This window comes from Schistocerca gregaria, chromosome 11 (genome assembly GCF_023897955.1).
Source record: "Schistocerca gregaria isolate iqSchGreg1 chromosome 11, iqSchGreg1.2, whole genome shotgun sequence".
Taxonomy (NCBI): Eukaryota; Metazoa; Arthropoda; class Insecta; order Orthoptera; family Acrididae; genus Schistocerca; species Schistocerca gregaria.
In genome coordinates this window covers 142,949,346-142,960,024 of record NC_064930.1, presented here as the reverse complement: position 1 = coordinate 142,960,024, position 10,679 = coordinate 142,949,346, and positions in this window count along the sequence as shown.

The following is a 10,679-nucleotide window of genomic DNA, read 5'->3' as shown; positions in this document are numbered from 1 at the left end:
CCAGTTTCACGAAGTGTCCGCAAGATGGGTGCCACGGCAGCTGACTCCCGAAATGAGAGAACGACGTGTCGGTGCTTGTGAAGAACTTCTTCGGCGCTTTGAACGAGAAGGTGATGGCTTCCTTGCAAGAATTTTTACTGGAGACGCAACCTGGGTTCACTTCCACCAACCGGAAACGAAGAGATCGAGCAAGGAATGGCGCCATATCTCATCACCAAAACCAAAGAAGTTTCGAACAGAACCATCACCAGAGAAGGTTATGCTCTCTCTCTTTTGGGACGAAAAAGGCGACATTTTGGAGCATTACGTGCCTAGAGGGACCACTGTCACCAGTGCATCACACACAGACCTCCTAAAAAATCATCTGCGGCCTGCAATCAAATCAGAGCGACGTGGCTTGCTGTCAGCAGGTGTCCTTTTCCAACAAGACAATGCAAGGCCCCACACTGCCCGTACAACAGTCACAGCAATCACAGACCTGCATTTTGAGTGTCTTGCTCATCCACCATACTCACCAGACATTGCCCCAAGTGATTTCCATATGTTTGGACAACTCAAAGATGGAATGGGATCAAAGAAGTTCCGTTACGATGAAGAGGTACGCCACGCGGTGCATAAGTGGCTGTGCGGACTACCAAAAGAATTTTTTTTCTAAAGGAATTTATGCACTTTTTAAGTGCTGGAGAACTTGCATTGAGCGTGGGGGAGATTATGTTGAAAAGTGATGCAGCTTTGTACCACTTCTGCACAATAAATAATATTTAAGGATTTCCTTTGACTCACCCTCATGTATGCACCTCGCAACCAAAAATCAAATGTAGTATATAAGAATGTAATTTAATGTAAAGACTTCTTATGAAAGATGTTCGCATAAATAAAGAAAAGGAACGAAAAAGTCTTCCGCTGCAATTTTTTTGTCCGTTATTACACGTATAAAACTACAGACAGGGAACTAAAACACCAGCAAAACGATTTATTATCAGCTAGCAGGCAAGTTAGTCCATCCATTGGTGACTTCTCTTCTGGAAAAGTGATAAATGGCTGAATACTAGAAAAGAAAATCACCAGTAATCTCCTGTCGTTTCTCAGTTTTTGAAACGCTGCTCAAAAATCATTTTGTACTCGACGATCGTGCCAGGTTATGGGCGTTAGGAATGGTCAGTGCTAAAGGAAGGAAACTGAGGGCGGAAAATATTTTCGGTATTAATTTGCCCGTTTTCAAGGGCTGCAAGCAAATTAATCCATGTTATAAATACAGGAAGCGAAAGGCCATTTACAATTTGCACAGAAACCAGATGGCAGTTATTAGAATTGAGGGACATGAAAGGGAAGCAGTAGTTGGGAATGGAGTGAGACAGGGTTGTAGCCTCTCCCCGGTACTATTCAATATGTATATTGAGCAAGCTGTAAAGGAAACAAAAGAAGAATTCAGAGTAGGAATTAAAATCCATGGAGAAGAAATAAAATCTTTAAGGTTCGCCAATGACAGTGTAATTCTGTCAGAGGCAGCAAAGGACTTGGAAGAGCAGCTGAACGGAATGGACCATGTCTTGAAAGGAGGGTATAAGATGAACATCAACAAAAGCAAAACGAGGGTAATGGAATGTAGTCGAATTAAGTCGGGTGATGCTGAGGGAATTAGATTAGGAAATGAGACACTTAAAGTAGTAAAGGAGTTTTGCTATTTGGGGAGCAAAATAACTGATGATGGTCGAAGTAGAGGGGATATAAAATGTAGACTGGAAATGGCAAGGAAAGCGTTTCTGAAGAAGAGAAATTTATTAACATCTAGTGCAGATTTAAGTGTCAGGAAGTCGTTTCTGAAAGTATTTGTATGGAGTGTAGTCATGTATAGAAGTGAAATGTGGACGATAAATAGTTCAGACAAAAAGAGAATCGAAGCTTTTGAAATGTGGTGCTACAGAATAATGCTGAAGATTATATGGGTAGAGCACATAGCTAATGAGGAGGTATTGAATAGAATTGGAGAGAAGAGAAATTTGTGGCACAACTTGACTAGAAGAAGGGATCGGTTGGTAGTTCGTGTCCTGAGGCATCAAGGCATCACAAATTTAGCATTGGAGGGCAGCGTGGAGGGTAAAAATGGTAGAGGAAGACCAAGAGATGAATACACTAAGCAGATTCAGAAGGATGTAGGTTGCAGTAGGTACTGGGAGATGAAGAAGCTTACACAGGATAGAGTAGCATGGAGAGCTGCATCTAACCAGCCTCTGGACTGTGGACCACAATAACAACCATGTAACAACACATTATTTCCGCGCAATGCAAATTTTACATAAGAATTGTTTTTTAACCCTCCCATAGTGGCGCGGACTACAAGTGAAACCTGCGCGAACACTGATGACTGCTTTTCAGCTCTAGGCAAGCACAGACGTTGCTCGGAACTAATGGTTTTCTGTAGGGGGACTGCACTCATGCCAGGGTAGTAGGTCTCGCTTCAGTGCCCTTTGACAATAAAGTCGCTACAACTGTAGGCCTCATGCCTTACAGTGTACCCATTTTCGTCGAGTGCAATTTTTCCTACTTCTTCTAGATTAATGGCTTTTTTATTTCTTAGATACACTCATGCTAATAAATGAAGGATAATGCTGACATATGGTGAAACAACGCTCTGGTGGGCGGTTAGTGGGTTTAAATCACCTCGGGGTATGACCGTGCTGTGCATTTGACCTGCGGTCGTCGCACGGTGGCGCTGGCAGCAGTCCACACACGCAGAGGTGTGTTGGTGCATGTCAGAGTACGGTGCAGCGAGTAAGTGTGCAGACGTTTTCAGACGTGCTAATGGTGACTGTGTGTTGAGAATGGCTCAAGGAACACATACTGATGACGTCATGAGGGGTAGAATACGAGGCGGCTGGAGGCTGGCCGAACACAGCAGGTCGTAGCACGGGCCCTCCGTCTGCCACAAAGTGTGATCCCAAGATTATGGCAACGACTCCAGCAGACAGGGAACGTGTCCAGGCGCTACAGTACGGGACGTCCACAGTGTACAGCACCACAAGGAGACCGATATCTCACCATCAGTGCCCGCAGACGGCCACGGAGTACTGCAGGTAGCCTCGCTCGGGACCTTACCGCAGCCACTGGAACAGTTGCTTTCAGACGACTGAACTGACATGGTTTATTCACCCGGAGACCTGCAAGGTGCATTCCATTGACCCCTGGTCACAGGAGAGCCCGTAAAGCCTGGTGTCAAGAACACAGTACATTGTCATTGGAAGAGTGGTCCCACATCGTGTTCACGGACGAGTCCAGGTGTAGTCTGAACAGTGATTCTCGCCAGGTTTTCATCTAGCGTGAACCAGGAATCAGATACTGACACCTTAATATACTTGAAAGGGTTGTGGTTTGATGGTGTGGGGTGGGATTATGATTGGTGCACGTACACCCCTGAATGTCTTTGACAGAGGAACTGTAACAGGTCAGGTATATCGGGACGTCGTTTTGCACCAGTATGTCCGCCTTTTCAGTGGTTCAATGGGTCCCACCTTCCTCCTGATGGATGATAAAACACGGACCCACCGAGCTGCCATCGTGGAGGAGTACCTCGAAACAGAAGATATCAGACGAATGGAGTGGCTGCCTGTTCTCCAGACCTAAACCCCATCGAGCACGTCTGTGATGCTCTCGGTCGACGTATCGCTGCACGTTTTCAAACCTCTGCGACACTTCAGGAGTTCCGACAGGCACTGGTGCAAGAATGGGAGGCTATACCCCAGCAGCTGTTCAACCACCCGATCCAGAGATTGACAACCTAGAATGAAATTTTCACTCTACAGCGGAGTGTGCGCTGATATGAAACTTCCTGGCAGATTAAAAGTGTGTGCCGGACCGAGACTCCAACTCGGGACCTTTGCCTTTTGCGGGTAAGTGCTCTACCAACTAAGCTACCGAAGCACGACTCACGCCCCGTCCTCACAGCTTTATTTCTGCCAGTACCTCGTCTCCTACCTTCCAGACTTTACAGAAGCTCTCCTGCGTACCAGAGTTCGGGTCTCGGTCCGGCACACAGTTTTGATCTGCCAGGAAGTTTCATATCAGCACACACTCCGCTGTAGAGTGAAAATCTCATTCCAGAAACATCCCCCAGGCTGTGGCTAAGCCATGTCTTTCAGGAGTGCTAGTTCTGCTAGGTTCGCAGGAGAACTTCTGTAAAGTTTGGAAGGTATAGAGGCGAGGTACTGGGAGAAGTAAAGCTGTGAGGACGGGGCGTGAGTCGTGCTTGCGTAGCTCAGTTGGTAGAGCACTTGCCCGCGAAAGGCAAAGGTCCTGAATTCGAGTCTCGGTCCGGCACACAGTTTTAATATGACAACCTGTTGTGCAGCCTGTGTACGTGTGCACGGTGATCATATCCCACATTCATGTCGGGGTACATGCGCGCGAAACAGTGGCGTTTTGTAGTACATGTGTTCCGGATGGTTTTCTCAACCTATCGCAAATACAGTAGATTTATAGATCTCTGTCGTGTGTGTTCTCTAAGCGCCTATGCTATTAGCACCAGTTTTGTGTAGTTCCACGTTACATGGCACCACATTCTGAAGTAATCCTTAATTTATGAGCATGAGTGTACTTTGTGTCACGGTACTTTTCTCCTGAGCTCCAGCATGTGTTAACGTAATCCACGCCTGTAAAGTAAGCGTCTATGATCACTTTTTGAAGGTACATTTCTCTTCTTGTTCTTTTTTTATTTTCTTGTTTTTTTTTCATTATTTTTCCTCTACTAAGAAAATGAGGTTCTTTTCTTTTCAGAATTTAAAGAAACAGTGGACTGGACGTATTAGTGACCTCAATATCATCTTGCACTGGCTCAATGGATGTGAGCCGGCCGGAGTGGCCGAGCGGTTCTAGGCGCTACAGTCTGGAGCCGAGCGACCGCTAATGACTAGACATAATTTTCCATGTAAAATCTTTCATCCCCCTTACGGCTATAGGTGTGCTGAAATAGCAATTTCCCACGTCAAATCCACACCTCCCTTGTGATCGTACATAGTCATTTTCTTTGCATATGTTGGAACACTCGTCACAGTATCTTTACACCCCAACATATACTTTATATGTTCACAACGAATTTATCACGCACCCCCAACTTAGTATGATACTTCGTTGGTGACACCAAACAGTATCGAGTGAAAATTTCGGAGTGGATGGACGCGCTCCGTTTGTTTTTCTTGCGAGTAGTACCAGCGCATCTTAGGAAGAGAGACATAATGGTTTTATAATCGACCAGCCATTAAGAAAATGATCGCAACGACTATGTTATTATCACCATGCATAAAACGCTGTCTCGGTTCGACAGCAGTATCGCTAATGATATCCATGTTAAAAACTATACATGCTATATACACACATCAAAAAAGGTTTTGCAACACCTCTGTTCTGAGAGTTCCAGAGTCTGTATGGAAAATTGGAATAGAGATCAACATAAGCCGCATTTCCGCCCTTTTCATTGCTCTTGAATATCACACATTGCATGTTGTACCATCATACAGTGATACCTTCAGAGGTGGTGGTCCAGGTTGCTGTACACACCGGTACCTCTAATACCCAGTAGCAGGTCCTCTTACATTGATACACGCCTGTATTCGTCGTGGCACATTATCCACAAGTTCATCAAGGCACTGTTGGTCCAGATTATTCCATTCCTCAATGGCAATTCGGCGTTGATCCGTCAGAGTGGTTGGTGGGTCACGTCGTCCATAAACAGCCCTTTTCAATCTATCCCAGGGGTGTTCGATAGGGTTCATGTCTGGAGAACATGCTGGCCATTCTAGTCGAGAGATGTCGTTATCCTGAAGGAAGTCATTCACAAGATGTGCACAAAAGGGGCGCGAATTGTCATCCACAAAGACGAATGCCTCGCTAATGTGCTGCTGATATGGTTGCACTATCGGTCGGAGGATAGGATTCACGTACAGCCGTTACGGCGCCTTCCGTGACCACCAGCGGCGTACGTCGGCCCCACATAATGCCACCCCAAAACACCAGGGAACCTTCAACTGTCTGCACTCGCTGGACAGTGTGTCTAACGCGTTCAGCCTGACCAGGTTGCCTCCAACACGTCTGACGATTGTCTGGTCGAAGGCCTATGCGACACTCATCGGCGAAGAGAACGTGAAGCCAGTCCTGAGCGGTCCATTCGGCATGTGGCTGGGCCCATCTGTACAGCTCTGCACGGTGTCGTGGTTGCAAAGGTGGACCTCGCCGTGGACGTCGGGAGGGAAGTTGCGCATCGTGCAGCCTATTGCGCACAGTTTTGAGTCGTAACACGACGTCCTGTGGCTGCACGGAAAGCATTATTTGACACGGTGGCGTTGCTGTCAGGGTTCCTACGAGCCATAATCTTTAGGTATCGGTCATCCACTGCAGTAGTAGCCCTAGGGCGGCCTGAGCGAGGCATGTCACCGACAGTTCCTGTCTCTCTGTATCTCCCCCATGTCCGAACAACATCGCTTTGGTTCACTCCGAGACGCCTGGACACTTCCCTTGTTGAGAGCCCTTCCTGCCACAAAGTAACAATGCGGACGCGATCGAACCGCGGTGTTGACCGTCTAGGCACGGTTGAACTCCAGACAACACGAGCCGTGTACCTCCTTGCTGGTGGAATGACTGTAACTGATCGGCTGTCGGACCCCCTCCGTCTAATAGGCACTGCTCATGCATGGTTGTTTATATCTTTGGGCTAGTTTAGTGACATCTCTGAACACTCAAAGGGACAGTGACTGTGATACAATATCCAGAGTCAACGTCTGTCTTCAGGAGTTCTAGGAACTGGGGTGATGCAAAACTTTTTTGATATGTGTGTAAATTAAGGACGTATCGATTAATCGATATTAGCAATTGAATATCGAAAATGATATTTTTTATCGTCTGTCTTATCTTGACTCACAAGCAGTTAAGTTCTCCTCAGCAGTGTCGCCCTAACCGCCGTCTGCTTCACGTCTGCTGTGCAGCGAGCTACCTTAATTTAAGTATTATCTGTATTTTTCTTACTTGTCACTTCTTCTTCTGCGTGTTTTTGCTTTTAGGAAGCTTTAATAGTAGAGTGCCATTAAGTGTTCCATAGATCTCGTGTTTGTTTTGAATACAGTCAGAGAGTCCCTTTAGTCAGCCATAGTGCCAGTAGTGTCAGTGTCGCCCTAACCGCCGTCTGCTTCACGTCTGCTGTGCAGCGAGCTACCTTAATTTAAGTATTATCTGTATTTTTCTTACTTGTCACTTCTTCTTCTGCGTGTTTTTGCTTTTAGGAAGCTTTAATAGTAGAGTGCTATTAAGTGTTCCATAGATCTCGTGTGTGTTTCGAATACAGTCAGAGAGTCCCTTTAGTCAGCCATAGTGCTCGTAGTGCTAGTGTTTGTTTTCAATACCGTCCAGAGACAGGTAGTGCTATTTTCCTTGTTTCTACAAGAAGTGGTTAGCAATCACAGTTTAGTCAATAATCAACCGCCTTTAGTGAATTAGCAGTCTAGGTAAAAGCTGATTAACACTCTATAGTAAATTGATTTCTTAGGATGGCTAGGAAGTGTGGCTGCTTTGTACGGACGCAGGAGGAGCTGGCCACTCTTCGCGAACAGCTGAGCGTGTTGATGGCCGCGGTCAGCCGTCTTCAGGCTGCTGCCTCGGAGTGTAGCGGCAGTGGGGAGTCTGGTGCGTCGCATGGTGCACCCCAGGTGTTAGATGCTTCACCCACTGTCCCTGCTGTCGAGACATCTTCGCGGGTACCGGGCGCGGTTGGGCCACCCTCTCCCCAAGGGGAGTGGCGGGTTCAGCGGCGTTCGCGGAGGGTCAATGTGGAGGCTGGCCGTGTGGCATCGCCCGCTCTGCCTGTGAGTGGACATGTGGCTGCTCCTTCAGCAAGGTCCGAGCAGGCACACGGGGGGAGGGGTTTATTAGTTATTGGGAGCTCCAACGTTAGGCGGGTGATGGAGCCCCTTAGGGAAATAGCGGAAAGGTCGGGGAAGAAGGCCAGTGTTCACTCTGTCTGCTTGCCGGGGGGTCTCATCCGAGATGTGGAGGAGGCCCTACCGGCGGCGATAGAGAGCACTGGGTGCACCCGACTGCAAATTGTTGCTCGTGTCGGCACCAATGACTCCTGCCGTCTGGGTTCAGAGGTCATCCTCAGTTCGTACAGGCGGTTGGCGGAGTTGGTGAAGGCGGAAAGCCTCGCTCGCGGGGTGGAATCAGAGCTAACTATTTGTAGTATCGTTCCCAGAACCGATCGCGGTCCTCTGGTTTGGAGCCGAGTGGAAGGCTTAAACCAGAGGCTCAGACGATTCTGCGGAGAGCTGGGGTGCAAATTTCTCGACCTCCGCTATCGGGTGGAGAAATGTAGGGTCCCCCTGAATAGGTCAGGCGTACACTACACGCCGGAAGCGGCTACGAGGGTAGCGGAGTACGTGTGGAGTGCACATGGGGTTTTTTTAGGTTAGAGAATTCCCTCCCTAGGCCCGACAAGACGCCTCCTGAGACGCGGCAAGGCAGGAGTAGGCAAAATGCAACAAGGAATAACAATATTAATGTGCTAATAGTAAACTGCAGAAGCGTCTATAGAAAGGTCCCAGAACTGCTCTCATTAATAAACGGTCACAACACCCATATAGTACTAGGAACAGAAAGTTGGCTGAAACCAGACGTAAACAGTAATGAAATCCTAAACTCTGATTGGAATGTATACCGCAGAGATAGGCTGGACAGTGAAGGGGGAGGCGTGTTTATAGCGATAAGAAGTGCAATAGTATCGAAGGAAATTGACGGAGATTCGAATTGTGAAATGATTTGGGTGAAGGTCACGGTTAAAGCAGGCTCAGACATGGTAATTGGATGTCTCTATAGGCCCCCGGGCTCAGCAGCTGTTGTGGCTCAGCACCTGAAGAATAATTTGGAAAATATTTCGAGTAGACTTCCCCACCATGTTATAGTTCTGGGTGGAGATTTTAATTTGCCGGATATAGACTGGGAGACTCAAACGTTCATAACGGGTGGCAGGGACAAAGAATCCAGTGAAATATTTTTAAGTGCTTTATCTGAAAACTACCTTGAGCAGTTAAACAGAAAACCGACTCGTGGCGATAATATATTAGACCTTCTGGTGACAAACAGACCCGAACTATTTGAATCAGTTAATGCAGAACAGGGAATCAGCGATCATAAAGCGGTTACTGCGTCGATGATTTCAGCCGTAAATAGAAATATTAAAAAAGGTAGGAAGATTTTTCTGTTTAGCAAAAGTGACAAAAAGCAGATTACAGAGTACCTGACGGCTCAACACAAAAGTTTTGTCTCAAGTGCAGATAGTGTTGAGGATCAGTGGACAAAGTTCAAAACCATGGTACAATATGCGTTAGATGAGTATGTGCCAAGCAAGATCGTAAGAGATGGAAAAGAGCCACCGTGGTACAACAACCGAGTTAGAAAACTGCTGCGGAAGCAAAGGGAACTTCACAGCAAACATAAACATAGCCAAAGCCTTGCAGACAAACAAAAATTACGCGAAGCGAAATGTAGTGTGAGGAGGGCTATGCGAGAGGCTTTCAATGAATTCGAAAGTAACGTTCTATGTACTGACTTGGCAGAAATTCCTAAGAAATTTTGGTCCTATGTCAAAGCGGTAGGTGGATCAAAACAAAATGTCCAGACACTCTGTGACCAAAATGGTACTGAAACAGAGGATGACAGACTAAAGGCCGAATTACTAAATGTCTTCTTCCAAAGCTGTTTCACAGAGGAAGACTGCACTGTGCTTCCTTCTCTAGATTGTCGCACAGTTGACAAAATGGTAGATATCGAAGTAGACGACAGAGGGATAGAGAAACAATTAAAATCGCTCAAAAGAGGAAAGGCCGCTGGTCCTGATGGGATACCAGTTCGATTTTACACAGAGTACGCGAAGGAACTTGCCCCCCTTCTTGCAGCGGTGTACCGTAGGTCTCTAGAAGAGCGAAGCGTTCCAAAGGATTGGAAAAGGGCACAGGTCATCCCCGTTCTCAAGAAGGGACGTCGAACAGATGTGCAGAACTATAGACCTATATCTCTAACGTCGATCAGTTGTAGAATTTTGGAACACGTATTATGTTCGAGTATAATGTCTTTTCTGGAGACTAGAAATCTACTCTGTAGGAATCAGCATGGGTTTCGAAAAAGACGATCGTGTGAAACCCAGCTCGCGCTATTCGTCCACGAGACTCAGAGGGCCTTAGACACGGGTTCACAGGTAGATGCCGTGTTTCTTGACTTCCGCAAGGCGTTTGACACAGTTCCCCATAGTCGTTTAATGAACAAAGTAAGAGCATACGGACTATCAGATCAATTGTGTGATTGGATTGAGGAGTTCCTAGATAACAGAACGCAGCACGTCATTCTCAATGGAGAGAAGTCTTCCGAAGTAAGAGTGATTTCAGGTGTGCCGCAGGGGAGTGTCATAGGACCGTTGCTATTCACAATATACATAAATGACCTGGTGGATGACATCGGAAGTTCACTGAGGCTTTTTGCAGATGATGCTGTGGTGTATCGAGAGGTTGCAACAATGGAAAATTGTACTGAAATGCAGGAGGATCTGCAGCGAATTGACGCATGGTGCACGGAATGGCAATTGAATCTCAATGTAGCGAAGTGTAATGTGATGCGAATACATAGAAAGATAGGTCCCTTATCATTTAGCT